The sequence below is a fragment of the Neomonachus schauinslandi genome, chromosome 1 (assembly GCF_002201575.2).
Source record: "Neomonachus schauinslandi chromosome 1, ASM220157v2, whole genome shotgun sequence".
Lineage (NCBI taxonomy): Eukaryota > Metazoa > Chordata > Mammalia > Carnivora > Phocidae > Neomonachus > Neomonachus schauinslandi.
Genome location: NC_058403.1, coordinates 10,814,827 through 10,836,382, shown reverse-complemented (window position 1 = coordinate 10,836,382; position 21,556 = coordinate 10,814,827). Strand labels below are relative to the sequence as shown.

At 38.7% G+C, this 21,556-nt stretch overlaps 1 protein-coding gene across 1 annotated transcript in view; it reads left to right on the top strand.

Moving 5' to 3' along the window:
• Positions 1-21,556, top strand: part of MRPS6 (mitochondrial ribosomal protein S6) — a 66,030-nt gene that overhangs the window by 738 nt on the left and 43,736 nt on the right. The window lies entirely within an intron of this gene.

The window sequence follows — 21,556 nt, the reverse complement described above, 5'->3', positions numbered from 1 at the left end:
GGGGGTGTGCCCGCGCGGGAGCGCGGCCGCGGGAGGGTGTGCCTCGCACGCGGCCGGCCGGCGGGGCGGGCGGGGGGGCGGGGCGGCCGCGGGAGTCTCTGGAAGGTCCGCGGGAGGACACGCGCGAGCGCCCGGCCCCGCGCCTGCCGTAGCGAAGCTGCTTCGTCGCCGGCCCCGCCGCCGCCGCCGCCGCCGCCCGCTCCGCCTCCACACTAGCGCCCGCCGGCCGCCCCGGAGCCGTCCGCGCTCAATAAAACGTTCTCCACAGCGTGTTTGTGCAGTTTTCTGGACCACGGGCGTTTATAACCGATCTCACGTTAAAAAAAAATCTTTGACTTCTCTTTTTCTGACTTCAGCGACAATCCTGCTCCGGGTGCCCTTAGCCCAGTTTCATTCATCCAAGTTGTGGCCTTTTTTGCGCCTTCCGGAAGAAACTTTTCTCTCCCCCGCTTTTGATTGATCTTGAGGTAGGGGATTTCAGGTTTGGAGGGATGCTAAGCGAACCTGCAGCCCGTTCGTTGCAAGTGATGGTGTGGCCGAGGACAGGGCCCCGCGGCCCGGAGGCAGCTCTTCGTCCTCTGTTCTGGGTCAGGTACTCCACAAGCCTTCGCCGAAATCCCCATTCTTCCCGTGAATTCGGTAACGTAGAGTGTGGTGTGTGCTTCCCCTCCTCTCCCTCCCCCGCCCAGGTATGATAAAAAAAAAAATAACTCCACTATGTCTGAACTTTGCAAAGCAGAACTTTCTACGGCGCTAGAATCACGGTTTGGGTCAATTTGGAGGAGTAGCTATTCAATGAAGTTTGGTTGAACTTAAATTTAAGCCTGGGATCACGGACCTGCCTCTACAGAAAAACTGGCGATCACGGAGCGTTAGGAAAGGGCTAGAGTCACCACACACTACAAAGTGGGAGAGGACACTGGTGTCTCTTGATAAGCTCTAGAGAGGCTGGTCAGGCGTGCCATTGTGTCCCCAAGCTTGTTCTCCCAGAATTTGGGAGAAGATAAGATTGTATTGTTTAGCCTCTGGAGTATTCCCCCTTTCTGGCTCTTCTCCCTCCACTCTGAGATATTACTGCTTAAGGAGAATAGGAACAAGGAAAAACCAGAAGCACGTTATTAAAAAGGAAACATTTTTAATTCTGTAGAAATTGGTTAAGCCCTCCCTTTAACCTGTGCTTTTTAGGCAATACCATAGAGCCTGGGAAATGTGGTTATTGAGATTTATTTTACCTTGTTTTAGGGATGAAACGGGTAGCATTAGTCAGAGTATAGGCATAATATTTGTTTATTCCATAAACCTTTGAAATGAAAAGTTCACACTCTTTGTTTTTAGCCTAGCTGCCAAGTACATTGGTTAGTTAACAGGGCTCTAGGCAGATTAGTTTAAGTGTATTTGCTTTATCATGTTAACTTGTATTTCTTTGTATCCTGTTTTTTTGTATGCCTCTGTATGTGGCGCAAACATTTTTTACTTTAGTTCAGGTAAGACACACATAGTGCAGTTTGGTGAAAATGATAATTCAATGCTTTCCTTGGAATCCCTGCGGGGAGGGGGCAACCCATTAGCAGATAATCAAGGTGAACTCCTCCTTGGAGAAGGAGGCCTCCTTGGGTACAGATAAGACATTGTAACAATGGTGAAGTTGTGTGGAAGAGTTCTTGACCTGAATAAAGTCAGATTAAACAACAGCAAAAACTTACCTCTCTTTTATTTTTTTGTTCATAAAACTAGTTTTGGAGTAGGTTGTAACTGTCTAACAAACAGACTTTCTGGTTTTGAACAATTTTGCTTTCACCTTAGGAAAATTGGATTCTAAAATAGGATCAATACTTGGGGGAAAAATGAATGAAAAAGTTCACATTAGGTTTATGTGATTGCAGAATCCCACTTGTGAGCTCCTACACCTTTGGCAGGCTTGGGGAACCCCAGTTTTAGTCTGTAGCAGTTTGTTTCGTCTGCAGGAGGCGTGTAGTGACGCCTCAATTCTGAGTGGCATGTTTTTCATATTTTTAGATCATAAAGTGTACACCCCTTTAAAGGGATGGTTTAACCCCCAACCAATCACTGATGTGTCTTGGAATTGAGGAAATGGGCTTATGTTGACAATTCTTAGAGCAGACATGGAAGTTGAAACTGATGGGAGTTTTTCCAGCATTTTTGGTTTGGATTCCCAGAGGTGTCTTCCTTTGTGCTTCTTTTTCATAGTGCTCTAGAAGCCTGAAGAGCATTCCTGGTCTCTTTGGAGTGTGTTACTCCCTTCTCCCTATTTTATTTCCTTTGACCCCTAGCTGGGCTCCTTAAAAAGGAGCATGCAAGAATTTTTAAATTGAAGATGCAGAAACTGTATTGAGGCTATCAGCATGTCTTATATGGAGACCCCTTGTGCTGTGTAGCACAGTCACCTGTGGGGGTTCCTGTTGAAAGGTTTCAGGGTGTAGTATACAGAGTGAGTCCTTGAACTGTACAATTTTGTGTTGATTAGTCACTTGAATTTCCAGTGCTATGTTTTTCTCAGTTTGCAACTGGGAGTTAAATGAGTCTGCTTTTGTCGCATTTCCAAGTTTATGCATTTCTGAATGTAGTTACCAGTCCTCCCAAGAAGAAATTTATTTGCAGGTGCCATTTAGCTGCAATTTTGTTTTAGTGTGTATATTTCAAAAAGTTGTCTCATTTTTGTTTCTCCTCAACTTTTAATTTAGTATGAAAAGTAGGTAAAAGTGTGGCTAAATTCTGAAATTGGACATGGTAAAGTAATGGATGTTGTGAAACTAGGCCTTCAGAGGTGATGACTAAAGCCATTTGAAAAGGTTGTTGCTTAGACCAGTCTTAGACCATATTTATGGAAGGGTCTCCAGAATAAAAAGATTTGAGTCGTGTTACACCTATGTCAGATAATATCAGAGGAGTTTTTTAACAACTGAAAAAGAAACAAAGTGCCTGTGAGGAGAGTTCTCTGTTTACCTCCACCTTGTCCCCTTGCAGTGGGAACATTCAAGTAGAGAGAAGAGGGGTCATGCATTGGTGGTTAAGGTCTGACACTGATTTCTGAGGACCCTTCTCTGGAGAGTCTGAGGAAGTGGCTGATGTCCCTTCATTTCACCTTGAAATTAGATTTTAAAGATTGGTACTTAATTTCAGTTAGAAGACAGAACTGCCAGTACACGAATGATAAAGCCACATACTGTGTAGAGAAGCCTAGGAAAAGCTGTGTAAACTGTATAAAATTTTTACTCTTAGGATGGGTTCAGGAAGAGGAATTTTGAGGTGAAAAAAAGATCTATGCAGAACATTTATATTCTGTGGTTACTTAGTTTAGGAACTTTTTAAGTTTAGGAACATTTTAATTACCATGTCTTAGTATGTTTGCCCAGAGTTGGCATATTTAGAGTTGTGAAAGCTCTGGGCAAATATTTTTTTCCTGAAGTTTCTCAGTTGCTACTCAGGAATTTTTACATGAGGAATTAAAGATTAATGGTTTAAGTAATAACTAGCTTAATTGCTAAATGAAAACATATGTGTTGATAAAATAGCATTTATATATTTTCTTGTATATTACATTTTCCTAAGAGGAATAAGAGAGCTGATAGGTACTTTGGAAATCTTGAGTTCTTTTTCATTAAAAGAGTTCACCAGTTACTTTATGTTTAATATTCCTTATTTTAAATTTCATTGAAAAACAGTATGTTTTAAATTTCAAAATCATTCATTGAAATAGTTCTTTGTAGGTAAAGAATTTTATGTTGTAATCTGAGTTTAATTTATAACCTGGGTTTTGTAAGTTTAGAAATAGAAGTGTAGTGATATTCCAGTTCTTGAAATGTAGAAAGCCGTAGGTTTTCTGACTGTGCAGTGAGGAGTCTTGTATTTTTCTTTACTCAAGCCTTTTTGATTAGGAAGAACTGGCAGAAGTTTTGTATTTGTTCTAGAGTTGTATCCAAGGTAGGATCTTCTGAAAATAATGCCTACAAAATGTTTACAGTTTAGATAACTTTTGGAGATGTAGATAAACTCAAGTATGGGACTAGCCAAACCTAGGTCATTGTAGCTTCGCTTGTTGGCAACATTTGATAACAAGGAAATAGTGACATTTTTGCTCTCAGATGGTAGCAGAGTAAAGTCCAAAAGGAAATCTCTTTGTTCTAGCTGTCAGATGGCTAAGTTAGTGTTTTTCTTCTCATGGGCCCTCCTTGAACAGCTTTAGCTTGTATCTTTAATAATCACCCTTTGTGTTTTGTCTGCTTGAAACCAGACAACTTAAAATAGTTACTCAGTAATGAAAGACTTGAGCCTTGTGGGCAATGTTATACTCTCATTTGGTATTACAGTTTTCTTGGGTTACAGCTCATTGCCGCAGCAAGTGATTGAAGAAGGAGTCCTGTTCCTGCCCCTGAGCTACAGCTAAGGTACAAGGAGTGGCTTGGGGGTAAGGAGTCCTTCCTCACCAGACATGGTTTGTATTTATTAAGACTGCTTGTCAGAAGTTGACATTCTACACTGATTTTTTCCCCTTAATTGTTATTCATGACTCATACATTCATTACTGATGTTCATAGGTTTTTTTTTTTTAAATCTAGGAATTTATATGCAGACTGCTATTGAATCTTCTCACCTTTAGATTACAAAATCACTTTAAAGAAAACTAAGAGCTTGAAAGCAGTGAGGGACAAACTCTAAGGTAATAATTTTCGTCCAGTGCTTTTGCTGTATTTGTAGTACAAGTGTAATTTTTCTGTTAAAGATAAAGAATACCTCTTTTTAGTGGAAGGCAGTATTCTTAACCAACAGGGATTATTGTCAACACATGTAGTTACCTCTTAGCGGAATCAAATTTAAGGAATTAGTCAAATTTAAGGAAATCATTCAAGTTTAATGAACACCTGGTAAGTTATTAATATATTTAAAGGAAAAACTGCCCTCAAGTTTGGAAAAGGACAGTTAATCCATTTCTCATCTTTGTTGTTGTGTTACAGCAGGAGTTGGCAAATGGTGGCTCACAGGCCAATTTAAACCTGCCACCTGTACTTTATGGCTTTTGAGCTAAGAAAGGATTTTACATTTTTAAGTAGTAGGAGGAAAAAATCAAAAGGATAATTTATGACATGAAAACTCTATGAGATTCAAGTTTCAGAGTCCATAAATGTAGGTGTATTGGAACATAACTCTGTTCATTTGTTTATATTTGTTCTCTTGTCCGTTACAGAAGAAATTTGACCCTTGATTTAGAATATACAGACACATAATTTCGTAGGTTCAGTATTTCTGTAAGCTTCTTATGGTGCTGTTTTCTGACATTTCTGCTTTGATTCCTTCCTTTCCTTCCTTGTATTATTATACCTTTCACCTTCATGTGGATGATTTGCCTTTTTTTGTGTTTTTTGTTTTTGTTTTTGTTTTTTGGTAACAAGCTAAGAACTCTGGCATTTTGTTCTCTCCTGTGTGCTGGTTATAGCCTCCTGGATATTCCCTTGGCACTGCAAACTCAGTATGGTTCAAACTTGAGTTGCCTACCCTAAAACTTGTCTAACTTTACTCTGTTTATGACTTCTCTGTCTTCTGTCACCTGTGGCTGAACAAATTCCACTCCTTATATTCCTGTTATCCCAATCCCATGTAGTCTTCTCTGCTCTGGTTGAACCACTAATATTTCTAGCTTGATTCTTACAGTTTCTTAGCTGGTCTAACGCTCTGCCAAGGGGAGGATAGTTAATGCCTGTAGTGAAGCTGCTTCTTGGAATGCAGAAATAGCTGTTCTTGAGATACTTTAAGACCATTAAATGGAGATTTCAACTGAGATTCATTTTTAGCAAGGAAATAATACAAACCATTGTATAGTGGTGACTTTCTGATTACTTTATTACCTTTCTGTAATAGTTGATCCTGTCAACACTGTTGCCACATTTCAGCACACCTCTCGTTTTCACAAAGCCATTCAGAGTGAAGTCTGGCATCTAAGGCCACCTCTGATGGGACCCCAATTTTTTTTAACTTCATCTCTCAATTTCTTTCGTTCTCCTTTCCATATATCGAGTAAGCAACCTGTTGCAGATCCCCATAAATACCATTGCCTTTCATTTTCTTTGGTGCCTGTGTTATACTGCTTTTCTTGGAATGCCCTTCCTCTCCATATTACCCATGGTCTACGTGAAAACTTGCCTAAAGTCCATTTTATCTCATTTAGTACATTAAAAAAAATATTGAGTACCTACACTGTTAGGAGTACAGACTGTAACCTATAACCTTTCCTTTGGTTTTGCATGGTGTTTTCCTGTGTCATGGATCACTTTCGTATTGTAGTTAATTGGTGAATGTTCATCTCCTTTGCTAGATTACAAATTCTTGAGGGCCTGTTTGATTTCTGTCCTCTGCTCTGCATTGCACATGTCCATGTTCACTTAGCTACCTTATGAGGATTTCTGCTTTCATCTCTGAAACGTTATGGGTGATAGCGTGCTGACCTCTTGTGTTAGTAAGTTGTTTTCAAGTCCGTGCACTTGGCTTGCATTGGGCGGGGGTGTATGCTTACCAGAAGTTGTCCTGGTTTCCAAGACTATTTCATGGCAGGTAATCTTGTTTTTATAATAATAATAATAATAATAATTTAAATATCATGTAAACTGATGAAATGAGTGCAAAACTTTTTTTCCCTGAAAACCAAGTTGGATTCTTTGGAAAGACTTGATAAAGGTGAGTTACTAAAATAATGGCTATAGAATTAGATGGCTGCAATATCTAAAAGTTTGGGAGGAAGAAGAGCATTAGTCCCAAAGGATTCTGTATGTAGACTGCTTTACAAGGATTTTTTAAAGCTTTCCACTTTAATGAAACTGAAAATGGAAAATTGTAGATGATGCATTTATAGGTGTGGTTTAGATCAAGCAGAAGGAACTTCAATCAGCAAGGAGCTCCTCATCATCGATCCCATTCTCCAAGTGCTTTCACCCCATATTAAGATTGGCAAATGAATGTACATTTATGTGTTAAACTTAAATAAAATGTTTAAGGTACGTATGTATGATATTTCGATTTCCTACTTTAGCTTTAATTCATTTTTTTACCTATTATTTTTGGATATGATTGTTTTGGTTATGAAAGCTTCTGCTTCAGTAAGTGCTCTGATTTTTGTTTTCTAAATGAATAGAAGAATGTAAGATCCTCAATGAAGATACTGGTTGTGTATTGTCGGAATAAACAAAAGAACTGACACTGGGAAACTAGAAAGAGCTAGAGACAGATCGACCTGGTTTTGGTTCCTGGCACCTACCTCCTAGGGATCTTAACCTTTCTGGATCTTCATTTCCTCGCTGTAAAATGGGAGTGATCCCTAAATTGGAGAGTCTGAAGATAAAGTGGTAACATGACCTTGGACGTTATAGGTGTTCAGTATGTCACCAAAGTAGCTTTGTAATATCAGGCAAGTTATCCAATGTCTATTGCCTAGTTTTCCATTATTACCACCTTAATGATGAAGAGACTCCAAAAGGTAAATTTTTTTATATGTAAGTTGTTTTATCAGAATCTGAGCCTTAGTCAAACCTGGAGTATAGTAGTTGCTCAGTAAGTATTTGAAGTCGTAAACATGAGTCATACTACATAATAGCTTGTGTGCTAATTAAGCAAGGGCAAGTTTTTGCATCTAGAGAGATGTAGAGTGTGTATACGAGGGTTCCCATGGACTCCACCAGCTTAGAACGACCTCTTTGTTAGACTGATGTCTATCATTTAGTAACAACTGCTGGCCTTTGCCAGGCGCTGTGAACTGGGACTCCTCATCAAGAACTAAACTATTTGCATCTGGTCTTTGTGTTTATCTCTCCCATCCAACTTTATGATAACTAGTACTTTAAGTAAGACTTAATGTATGTTTTAGGTGAGAAGTTGGGAAAAGTGAAGAATAGGGAAAATCTAAAGAGAATTACTTAAGATAGGCTGTTAATTATTAAGGTGATTTGAGGCAAGTGTAGGGGGAAACTTAGTATTTTATTTAGTAAATGTTTGATTCCTAATGGGCAGAGCTAAAGCTGTAAGGATGACCTCTTTTCAGTAAGAAAAACAGGTGTAGCAGATAGATGGTAGCCTAATCGATTTCTGCCACTACATACATGAATACATTTTCAGTTAGCATTCTACTTTTCATTTTTTATGCAGCAGTGGATTATAAAACTACATATTTTAATTGGTGATTTAAGAATTTGTTCCATTCCTGTTGGTAATAGATTTTATTTTTATAAAGAATTAAAACAGTATTATTTTACAGCACATGTTGCTGGAGTGTATATATTACAGTAATATGCTTAATTTTTTTTAGTAATTGTTTTGTAAGCCAGAAAGACTTGTGATCTAACAAGTCCAAGATAAGACCTTCTACAAGAGATGATGTTTACTTAACTGTCAGTCTTCTAAATCCAACTTTATTTCAGGCTTAATTTGTGACTTGGTACCTGATTATTTTATTTTACCTGAAGTTGCATAATGGGCTTGGGGATTGTATAGGGTATTGGGCCCCACTTGGAGCAGACTTAAGAAATGTGTGTGTGTGAGCGTATAAAGGAAGAAACAAGAGTGTGACCAAGAGGAATAGTAATGCTGGTAACTGAAGTCCTTTTCATTCTGTTTGGGAGATGGCAATGTGAATTGTAAATGTATTCATGAGTTAATAAAAGCTATTTAGCAAAGTTGCCTGAGAAATAGCCAGGATGCGTGTTAATTCTTTTAACTATTGTGTTTTAAAACTGGGTAAGTATGAAGGGTTGTCCTCAGTTTAGATTATACTTTGTCATAGTTTGGAGTGTTTTAATTCATGACTGTGAGGGGATGGGTGGGCCCGTGGCGAGATGGAAGAGCTGCGGGGTGGAAAGCGCACGTGTGATGGTGGTGCTGGTGCTTACCTACCCAGTCTGTTGCCTGGGAGGGTGGGCCTGGTTCACCAGCTCGTCCTTTTCTCTCCTGTTCGTAGCCAGAAATCCAGATTTCTTAGGACATCCAATTTTTAAGATGTTGGCAACTAACTCAAAATTACTTAAGCATCATGGACCAAATGAAATAAATCTGTGGGTCAGATATGCTACCACCTTATAATTTCTGACTTAGATAATTGGCTTTAGACATTTTTTAAAGATGTCCATGATTGCTTTTGGACCTCTTTAGCATTTAGGTGTCAGAAATTCCTACTTACATGTTGATAAACCCATTTTGTTAATTGGTCATTGGTTTACAATAGGACTGATAGTTAATTAGTAAATGGGAAACATGTTCTATTCTTAAAAGTAATACTAGTTTCTAGTTTTGGACTGTTGAATTATGTATGTCCATATAGGCTAAAGTGTATGTACAGACTTCAGAGTAGCACAAGGGCTAAAGTATGACGTAATATAAACTGTCAGAAATTGGTATTCATAGTCCACTTTTTTTTTTTAATGTCTGGATGAGTGCTAATTTTAAAGCCCGCATTAGTGCAATTTGGTTTATACCCATTGTACTAACCTCTTAGGGGCTTCAAATACTGTTCTGAGCAGACTACTTGTCTAGAAAATGAAATTTTTTGAAGTTCACATTAGCTTATATGACCCATGATCCTTGGAACATAGTATTACCATGAAAAAAATGTAATTGCTCTTCTAGTCAGAGTATAGAACAAGGGAGGGATAGAATATTTTTATTTTTGACTAGGCTTCATGTTTCCATAGAGTGGAAGCCAAGCAAGCTATTGCCTTGATTGACTTTCCTTTTTTGTCTTTCTCACTTCCCCATCCTCACTTCATATACATAACAGCAAATTGCAAATGAAAAAAAATCTCAGGTTCAGTTTGTTCTTTCCAGCCTTTCAAGTCCAGGGTATAATTGATTGTGCACCGCCCCCCCCCCCCCCACACCCCCAAGCATTTTTACTGGGATTGTGGCATCCTAGTTAAGGGAATCCCTACCCACTTTGGGAACACCTCAGGACTGGCTGGTGTGGGTGAAACCTTAAAAATGGAATTGCAAGTGAAAGTTTGGACTTAACCAAACCTTTAAACCTCAACCCTGAGCCCTCTGTGCTCGTAAACTGGCATTTGCTTGCTTCTGCCCCAGAATCAAGAAATGCTGGTATTGTCTTTGTTTAGTTTTTATAACGTTTTGTTGACAACTACCCTTACTGTGAAAATGCTTGAATTTTGTCCGTTGAAGAAACCCAAGTGCAGCTATCATAGCCAGATTTCTATGGATGTAGTCCAGTATGGGAAAATTCTCACTGGGGTGATCAAGACCTTAGCTGCACTTGGATTTCAGGTACTGGGAAGGTCCTTGTGTGGGAACCCGTGTGCAGTGTTTGCTTCGGTTAGATGGGTAAATTATGAATATAAAACATTCAGTTCTGGGTTTGATTCAGATACAAGGTGAGTTTCTGTTGCTGAATGAAAAACTAAATTTGAGGGTAGGGTCTTTGCCAGGCATATGTTACATATAGAAAGATGTACTTAAGTGTTCTTTTAAAAAATTTGGTTGACCCTCTTAAGTAAATATATGACCCAGTAGTATGTTGTTTTGATTTTCATTCTTTTGCTGGCATACTACTTGCCTTCTCTTTTGTTAGCAATTATGTGAGAAAGCAATTGTGTGAAGCATACTATTTTGAAAACCTGAAATACCAGGTTTCCACCAGGGACGATCTTGAGTCTGTGGTAGCACTACTGGTCTCGGGAAGGCTGTTCTCATGTGTGGACTGAGGGCCAGGAGCTTGTGCAAATTCATTTTAAGGAGGTCGAGGTGAAGAAAGAGTCCTAACAAAATTTTCTCTATTCAATATTTTATCTGATTCGGATGAAATAATTGGAACCTGTAACGTCGGGATCTTCCTATCTTCTAACATTCATGGAAAGCAGTCGTGATCCTGTTTCTCTGGATTTTTAGACCAGTCTATTTGTCCTGTCGTTGAAATGCAAGAGGAAAATCTAGCTGCATTCATAATCTGTAACATCATACCTCAGTTTTATGTTTACTTTTTACGTTCAATTCAGGCCATAATTTCTGCCAGTCCTTCCAAATACAGATCAGGTTATCGTGTTGTCTTACTTTTTACTTCTTGAAAATCTTATATTCCCTAAATCTTGAGGAAAATTAGAAAGTTTAAAAATTTTCCAAAATAAATCTGCTTGAGGAAACATCCCACTTTTAGGATCTCTATTTATGACTTGGCCTTCTGGGAGAATTAAAATCTGGTCTACAAGAAGGCTTGTGTTTACATTTTCTGGCCCCAGTCACATGGAAAAACAAGAAACATTTTGGCATCTGTTCTTCTAGGAATGATTTTTCCAGGAACATAAGACTGGAACCAAGTAGGATAAGTACAGAAAACATGAAGGTGAACCACAGAGTTGACATGATTGCATGTTCTACCTCTAAACCTTATGTTTTATACTTCCAACCTTAGTGGGTAGTTTAAGCAAGGTGTGTGTGTGTATGTATTTTCCCCTTGAATACTCAGCCATCTTAAGGGTTAGGTAGTGTGATCTCCATTTTACGAGTGAAAAAGCTGAAGCAGAAAGGTGTTCAGGGTCCCACAGCTCAGTAAATGGCTGGGCCAGCATTCCAGGGGCAGTCTCAACCTAGAAGCTCTACTTTTCATCACTATATCTGTAAAAAGAGTGTACAACATAGTGGTGTAGTAGAGTTAAAGTCCCTTTAGATTGAGGGAAGTATTTCACATCTATTTTGAGTGCCTACAGAGTACCAGCATTACCATGTTTGGGGGAAGTATAGTGCTAAACTGTAAGACAGTTCTAGCTTTCCTGGAGCGTACATTCTAGTAAAGGAGACAGACTAGCAAATGCTAGAGAAAGCATGATGAGAGACCAATGTGGCAAATTTCATTTCTGTTAGAGTGCTCAGGCGAGGCCAAGACTTAAGTGAGGGACTTAAGTGAGGCCATTGCCATTGACCTGGGCAGAAGAGCAGGAACAAGCGGAGAGATCTTGGGAGTTATGTTAGCTTGCATTCAGTTCAGCAGGCTTTTGTTTGTTTTATAGGTCATCTTCAAGCCTTCCCTGAAAGAACTGACAGGCATAACAATTGTTTAATGCTTCATTTTTTTCCCACAGGGCTTTTTTATTTAGTAATCTAGTTGTTGCCTTGAGATACCCGTTTTTCCCATTTTGTAGAAGTGAGAGTTAAGATGCAGACTTGGGCACACATTAAAGGAAATAGTTTAATGAATCTCCATACTGTGCCCATCACCCACCTTCAACAACCGATGAGCATTTACCAATCTTGCTTCATCTACACTCCCACCACTGCCCTTGGTTTTTTTCTTGGAGTATTTTTTATTTTCTTTAGAAAAGTTACAAGACCAGTTCAGTTAACACTTGTATACTTTTCACCTAGATCACTGAATGTTAGAATTTGCCATATTTGTTCTTTTTTTTTTGATCTGCACTGTTTGAGAGATGCAGACATCTTGACATGCCTTTTTTAGGAATAAGGGCAGTTTTCTTCCTAACCACATAACCATTCCCCAATTCTGACATTGATACACACTGTTATAAAATGTTCAATACATGTTCAAATTTATCCTGTTATTCCATTAATATTCTTGAGCTTTTTGATCCAGAATTCAGTCAAGGATCATGCATTGAGTTGTTTAGTCTCCTTGATCTAGAACAATTCTCTGGGCTTTGTCATTAATGACAGTAGCACTTTGAAGAGTCCCGGCCCACTGGTCTGCAGAAACCCTCAATTTGGATTTGTCTAGTTGATTTTCTCATGATTAGAGATAGGTTAAACATTGTTGACATAATTATTAAATAGGGATGTCCGTGTATCCCATCAGGAGGCATGTCCGTTTGTCTCACTATTGATGTTAAGCAGTCATTTGGTTTAGGTGATACCCACTGGGTTGCTCCATTGTAAACTGCCTTTTTTCCTTTTGTTATCAGTGATTTATAGAGTGACAGAGTTGAGACTGAGTATTCTTCAGTCTTCTACTGGCTTTAGCATCTGTTGATGATTCTGAATCAGTTAACATCACCATGTTCAAATCCCTGAAGTGTCTTAAATGTTTCTCCCCAGTTGGTTTGCTTGAATCTGAATCTAGACAAGATCCACGGGCTACATTTACTTGATGGCCTCTTGAGTCTTTACGGTAGTTGATTCCCCACCCTTTCTTCCTTTCTGAATTTGGTTGATCATTTCCTGGTGTTCTGTGTGTTCATCTAATCCAGGTATTTTCTGTAAACTGGCAGGTAAAAATGTGCATAGTTTTCAGATTTTGTTTTGCAAGAGCATATAAGTATTCTGGGTGTAGTGTCACATCAGGTTGCACATCTGTCTGCCTTTTAGAGAAGATTCATTCTTGGTGGGCGCAGATACCGTCAGCCTCATCCATGCATTTTAAAGTTCCCCATCAACCTTTCACCTAAGGATTCTAGCATCCATTGTAATCATTGCCTAGGATCTGTATATGATCTCACGATGAGAGATAGGGTTAAACTTTGTTGATTCATTAGGGGCTGCAAAGGGTGATTTTCTAATCACATTATTCCTTCTTTATCAATGAGATGTTTTTCCGACTTGTGTTTATTTCTGCTTTTTTATGTGTATCTTCCTGGGGAATGTTGTCAAAAGAATACATTCTTCACCTTCACAGAGGATGTTTCTGGAATTCTTTTTTTTTTTAATATATATATATATATTTTAAGATTATTTGAGAGAGAGAATGAGATAGAGAGCATGAGAGGGGGGAGGGTCAGAGAGAGGCAGACTCCCTGCTGAGCAGGCAGCCCGACGTGGGACTCGATCCCAGGACTCCAGGATCATGACCTGAGCCGAAGGCAGTCGCCTAACCAACTGAGCCACCCAGGCACCCCTGTTTCTGGAATTCTTAGTGATCATCTAGTATGTCCTCAGTTTTCTCATCTATAAATGGGATAATTATCATGCCTGCCTCTTGGAGTTTTTGTGAAAATTGGATGAGCTGGTACATGTAGTGTAGAAATGGTGCCCGGCACTAGTGTTGATATATGGTGGTTCTTAAAGTAACTTGCTCAGTTTTGTGGAAACATTTAGTGCTTCAAGTGTAATGGAGAGGTGGAGGAGGGAGAGAGTCTTCATAAGCTCAGATCAGCAAGGGGCTGGGCTTGTATAGAGTAGGCTGAAGGAAAGTGCTGCTTGCCCACACTGACCTGCCTTTTGTACGGAAACAACCATAATACAAGAAGCACTGGGGTATCATTGCACACTGTGAGGTGGATGTTGATAATTGCAGGGGTAATAATATCTAGAGCACACTCTGAAATGGAGTTAGTACAATGAAGTAAGTAGACCACTCTTATGGTGGGTGGGTCTGATGAGATAGTGGCTCTGGATAAATTTTTACTGTAATGGCCCATTGAGATTTTTATCTGAACAAAGGGCTTCTTGCCTGGTTTGATTTGCCTTGTCATTCCACACACACCGCCTCCAAACTGTTTACGGTAGCAGATCACTTTGGTAGGGAAGGAAATTCTGTACTTCCTTTTGGCCTTTTACTCTGCCATTACTTAATTGCTTAAAAAAAACCCTGCTCTTGAGGATTGTGTAGGATATTGGAAGCTTAACACACTCGGTTGGGTACTTCATCATTAACATTTTATTTAACAAACATTTGCCTACACTGTGTGCCAGACTGTTCTAGACACAGATCACATCATTGAACAACACAGACAAGAATCTCTGCCCTTATGGAGGTTAGATTCTGGTAGTGAGGAAACAAACCTAAGTAAGTTCTATAGTATGTTAGAAGGTATTGAGTGCTATGGGAAAAAAATAAAGCAGAATGGGGCTCCTGGCTGGCTCCGTTGGTAGAGCATCCAACTCGATCTCGGGGTCGAGTTCAAGCCCCATGTTGGGTGTAGAGATTACTTTTTAAAATAAAGTAAATAAAAAAAAAAATAAAGCAGGATGAAGGGCTGAGATGCTTAGGGGAGTTCCTTTTGAACAAAAATGTAAATGAGAGGAGAGCAAGTTTTGTGAAAATCTGGGAGTGCTGAGTGTATCTTGCATAGGGAATGGCAAATGTCAAGGCCCAGAGGTGTGTTTGGTGCGTTGTGAATTGTGAATAAAAGGGTGACTGCTTGCTGTGTTGATTAATGCCCTGCAGTAGGCCAAGAGCCAAAGCTTGCAGACAGGTTAAGAGGTGAGGGCAGTGGTTAACTAAATGAGATGGGATGGTGATTTGGACCTGAGTTCTAGAGGTTGAAATGACAAGTGGTCCGATTCTAGATATATTTTTTGAGGTAGATCCAGCAGATGCTAGGACTTGAGCAATAGTGGGGACGGAGTTGCCTTTCCTTGAGATGGGAATACTGAGAGTGAGACAGGTTTAAGGGATATGAGCCAAGTTATTCACATTCCCAAGCAATGGTAGGTGGTTAGAAACAATAAGAACCGTGGTCCATAGATTTTACTATGAGAACTCTTTGATCTGTAGATCATACATTGCTGATTCTTTTAACCTAATGTGTTAAGGATGGAGGAGTTAGCAAGTAAAGGAAGATTGACTTGGGTAGATTCATATAGCCCATGGTAACAAAGTCAGGTGTAGAAGGCACTAGATTTAATTTTTTAATTCTCTGGTGAAAGAGCTGATTAACACGGCAGAGAATGAAGGCACAAGCCTTGGGTTTGGATGGTGAGAACCAGGATAAGCCCTGGTCTTAGAGCTGACTCATCAAGGTTTTTCGGCTCTATTTGTTTACTTATCTAAGAAGCCTGTGCCTGGGACTTCTTTTGTTTTGATTTCTTCAGTTTCTCTTTCCATATGTGCATTTACGTATGATCACACATAAATACTTCAGTTGAATTTTGTCCTATGTGCTGTTGTAGTCTATTTTGTAAGCATTTGTTATATATACATCTCAGGTATTTTTTCTACAAGAACAGATTTTTATTTTATTTTATTTATTTATTTTTTAAAAGATTTTATTTATTTATTTGACAGAGAGAGACACAGCGAGAGAGGGAACACAAGCAGGGGGAGTGGGAGAGGGAGAAGCAGGCTTCCCGCTGAGCGGGAGCCCGATGCGGGGCTCGATCCCAGGACCCTGGGACCATGACCCGAGCTGAAGGCAGCCGCTTAACGACTGAGCCACCCAGGCGCCCCTACAAGAACAGATTTTTAAACATGGATGATACGGAATGATCTTTTATTAATTGATATTGTTTATTTTTCTTTTCTATTCGTTCCTATCACTGAAGGTAGTATTGCCTAGCGATTACAAGGGCAGAAACCATTTAGACCCATAGATGTGAGTGCAGATCCTGATGTAAGTACAAATAACTGTTCTGGGGCAAGTTATACTACTTCCTTGGTTTCTGTTTTCTCATCTATAGGATGATCATAGTAATTGTACTTATCCTGTGATTGCTGTGAGCAGTACAGTAAGGCACACAGCACTCTAGGTACAGGGTCTATAAGGTGTTAGGACTTAGGTCAGTAAGTGTCAGTTGTTTTTTTTTTTCTTTTTAATCTCCATCATTTAACTCACTTACCTTTGACAACCAACCTCCTAAAAGCAAACATAGGCACTGCTGCTGTCTCTGCTCATATTTTCATTTCTCTCAAAAACGTTACTGGAGTTGGTTCCATGTACATGATCTGGTATAATCCACATAAAAGTTGAAACCAGTGATAGTTTGAAAGTTGTCCCCATACCCAAAAGATTTTCATTCTCTGAGACTTTAAAAAAATAAAAAACAGAAAACCACAGAACATTGTGAGCCAGACTTGTGTATTGATAGAAGCAGGTTAAAATGAGTGGATCTTGAGGGATGTGTGTATGTGGATGAAATGATAAATCTGGTAGTTTATGATTTTTCTTAGGTGAATACAATTTTATTTGAAGAAATAGTTTACTTACATGGGAAACCATCCTCCTAAACCCCTTCTCTCCCCAGTACTTTGCTAAAAGTAGAGCTGATCTGGTTGGTAGAGGGTTGCTGGAGGGAGGCTCAAATCCCTGCCGACTCTGCCTTGCCTCCCACCCCTGTGATGATACACTGGGACTTGAAATCCGCAGAATATGGTTTAAATGCCATTTGAGTTCAATCAGGGTTTCATGCATTTCTTACATACTTTTAGAAATTTGAATACCTGAGGTTGTAGGTATAATAGAAATGTTTTGCCAAAAAAATTAAAGGGCAAACTCCTTTTTTTTTTTTTGAAGATTTTATTTATTCATTTGAGAGAGAGAGAGATAGCAAGATCAGGAACACAAGCAGGGGGAGTGGGAGAGGGAGAAGCAGGCTTCCTGCCGAGCAGGGAGCCCGACGTGGGGCTCTATCCCAGGACCCTGGGATCATGACCTGAGCTGAAGGCAGACACTTAACAGCTGAGTCACCCAGGCGCCCTTAAGGGCAAACTCCTTACATGTTTTAAGGACTGTTGTATCATGATTACATACAGTGTTACTTTAGCTCCACTTGTAATTTAAAACTGGCTGGAATTCATAGGAGTTGTATTAGAAACCCTCATTTTGCTTTTAAGTGTCACTGATAAACTGCTACCAATATCCATTTCTACATTTTTAAAGTAACAATGGGTTGAGGAAGGTCTTATACATACATATACTTTGTACCATGCACCATTAATCTACTCTGCTAGTGGAATTTGCTTTACTGAACCTTAAATCAAGATGACAAAAGTGAAAATGTGTATGAAAGTCCATAAGTAGAATTTTGTATAAATTTGGTTTTTTTTTTTTTTTTGTATCTTACTTGAAGTGACGTCAATAGGAGCTAATTGTTCATGAGATGGTTGAGAGCCTCTTTAAAATATTTGTGAGGGAACTGAATATTTAATATTTTATCTATAAATAACTTTTGTAAGGAGCCTCATATGTCTGGCATATAGTTGACAGGTTAATTTGAAAGAAGCTGATATCGTAACTTTTAGTCCATACAAGTTGTAGAAGGTAAAGCAACATTTGCTGAGTACCTGCTCATTGCACTGGGCAATCTTATGTGTTTTCTGTATGTCAATTATTCCTTACTAAGCCATTAGTAGCCAGATGATGATTTCATTTTACAGATGAGACAGTTGAGGCTCATAGATGGTTACTTGCTTAGATCCTGCATTTAGGAAGTAACAGCTTGGGCTCCAGCCCTTCAGAGCTTGTCAGCTTTCTTGATCATGCCACCCATACATGTAAGTTTTCAAAGGTGTCCATGTGTTCCATAATCCTTAAGTTACTAGCTGGTACGGTGAACATTTTTCATTGGATCGGAATAGAAGCAAGACCTGGCAAGCCTACTACCACTGACAGTGCTGGGCTGGCCTGTTCAGATTGTCCTTCGAGTGTGTGGTTTTTAAAGTGACCCTAAAGCTAAAAAGATTGTTGTTTGGTCACTTTTCATGTCACTTTTCTACCCTTTGTTAGCCCCCTTGCCTCATTGATTTTGTTACGACTTGGAGCCCTGATGGCTTTAGGAATTGTTTTTCTTGTTCTTGGTTGGGTTTTTATGACGGTGACTCTCTTTCTAGAGTGACTATATGCCCTGGATTTTAAAGATTGTCCCAGAATAATTTCCTAGTTTGGAAGATAAATTATATGGTCACCCTAGATAATAGAAAAGAGATGTTGGATTTGGTTATTATAACTAATTATATTTTGATTATATTACCTAAAGGGGGGGATTAATAGCTGATTCAATTTGGTGTTACCTATTTTCCTCTTTCTAGTTCAAACACAGCAAATACTTAGGTATACTTCTCTATTTGATTTAATTCTTCAGTTATAATTTAATTCATCCAGGTACATGAAACAGTACCAAAATTGTATTCTAATTTTGTGCAAAACTCAACAACACTTTCTGAGAAGGAAGCTCTCTCCTTTGGGGGGAGGGACAGGGGCTTCTGTTCTGTTTCACAGTGAATGCCCTTGTGTTTTGAGATTTGGCAAAATTTATTATACTGCCCATCACCACTAGGGGACCACTTTATACATTCCACAAATAATACTCTTATTATAGAAATACTGTTTTCTTAAAAATGTACTACCAAGGAACCAACCCGTATATTTTATTATTCCTGTACCTATTTTATTACTTGTCTCATATTTCTTCCTTAACAGGATTTACCTGACTTGTGTAACAGCTTAGTCCTAGTAATATAAAAACATAAATTCAAAAGTTTCATTTTAGCTGATGAAAAAATTTTTCCATGTATATTTTTTCTGAAAATGAATTCTGGTTAGTGTTCATTGTATTTTTGTTCTAGAAATACTTATTTAAAGGAAAGAGAAAAAATATGCAGAACTTATATTGTATATTTTATTTGGAACCATTTTTAGGAATGCATAATTTATCTCCTAACAGAATAAAGTTCAAGGCTGTGACAATCTGTTGATGACTAGAATGTGAAATTTAGCTGCATTGTATTATAGTATATCTTTCCATAAACTAAATTGACCTATTTTTGGTTTTGTTTGTTTTTCCTTTTCCAGTCTTTACCAGGTGCTGGTCTCTGGATGTTTTTTGTTTAAATTGGAAAAATCTTAAACCTGCCCACAGACTGGTATGGTATCCAGTGAGATGGGGACTGTCAGCAGTGATTTCCGAATGGTCTCAGGAAGCATAGGGAGATAGAATTGAGAAAAGTCAGCCTTGAGCTGGTGTCTGGCCGCTCCCTGCTACCTCTCTTGTGGGCACAGTGTCTTTTTCTCTCTAGCTTACCTGCTGTTCCAGAAAAGTTAGGGGTTAGACCAGTCCGAACTTCGTTCACCAGGGAACAGAATATGGCTCAGAGATTTGACTTGTATAGATCATATTTGACAAGAAGAACAATGTTACTGATGTTAGCAGTGCTTACCAGTGATTGAAGGAAGAAGGTGCTTGTTCTGTTTCTGAGCACTTGGTTCTCTGAAAAACAAGCTGCTGGTAGCGTACCTTCCCCACCTCCCCTCCCAGCAGAAACACCGGGGCTTTTGTTTGTCCCTTCTTGGGGGAACCACATGGCTGGTCAGCTGTCCTGGAGAAGAGCAGCACCTGAAAGGGCTGTTCTGCCTGGGGAGTTAGGCTTTTCTGTGTAAGTTGAAAGAAGTGGCTTCGATCATGAGTGGCAGGGAGCTTTGTCCAAGGCAGGATTTCACAACTACCTGCAGCTATTTTCTTTGTAATTAAGGACCTGCTGCTTATACTGAAACATTAAAGGTACCTTTTAGGTAGTTAGTGTTTATTAATCATCTGATATTTTATTAAAAATTTAGGTGAGCCTTCTGGATAATGTCCAAGTGTTTCTTTAGGAAGTTTTTGGGGTGGGAAAAGTGGTCACAGAAATATGACCAGCTTTCAAGATTTGGCAAGTCTGAAGTGATACAAATCCCAACTGTTAGTGTATTTGATGCTTTTGTGTGTGGGAGTTTTATTCATGTCAGTCATTATTGACACTGCCTCTTAGGAAGGATAGTAATCCATTTTCTTAGTATAATTATTATAGTGCTGTATGCTTAAAAAATGCATAAAGATGGGTTTAAGACATTTACAACTAGGCAGCCTTATGAATTAGACCTAATAACCTAATTCAGTAGAATGTTTATCTTTAGCCATTATTTCCAGCTCCTTTCCTGGTCAGTGAGAGGTGTGTTTTTAAAAGTTTTTTTAATACTGTGGTCTATTTTGAACAGTTTTGGAAAGCAGTGGCTTTAGTATCATTTATAGGTCTTTTTTTAAAGGAAAATGCATAGATTATCAAAAAGCATCTACTTAATTGAGTATAGAAAAACACTTCACTTTGAGGTTGGTTTATCACAAAAGGAAAACTCACATTAGAAGTCGATGTGTGGCAGGCATAGGATGAATAACAAAATGTTCTTCAAATTGATCTCTTAGCTACAATTGTAATTAACTTTGTAGATGTAGAATTTGTCTCTTTTTCAGGAGAAAACCATCAGATTCATAAACTTGATTTTAGATGGATTTAAATGTCTGTTTTGCGGAGTGATTTTTTTTTTTTTCCCCTTAATCCAGGACTGAAAAATGTCTGACTGACTTAATTGAAGATAACTTGTTATTTAATGGTTGATAAATGTTTGTTTCATTGAGGTTTGGAAGAGCTAATACATTATTTTTCAGTCTTTCAGAAATTTTGTTCTCCTCTTCCCTACTCTCCTTGCTTTCTGTACCCTTCAATAAGAAAGCATAATTAAAAGGAAAACTACTCAACAAGATCAAACTTTGTGTCACTGTGCCTTTATCCTCTCAGAGATTCTCTTAGAATTACTAATTATTGCCTGGTGAAAGGAAGGGAAGGAAATTACCTTTTTGAACATTTTTCAAAAATCTTCTGATGTCTTCTAGCTAGGAGAAATAATAAAATGTTAGGGTTTTATAAGTTGTATGTTCCTAGTTTTTTGTGTTTTTTTTTTTTTGTCTGGAATGTCTTGTTTCCCTCTAGGGCAGGAGTCATTTCACAATTTCTACGTTTCTGTATAACTACCACATACGCATTTGTAGTAGGAATTTAGGAAAATTTTACAATAATAAATTTGCATAGACTAAGTGATACTTGATTTTGTGTTTGGGGGTAGATGATAACACTGAGTTGAGT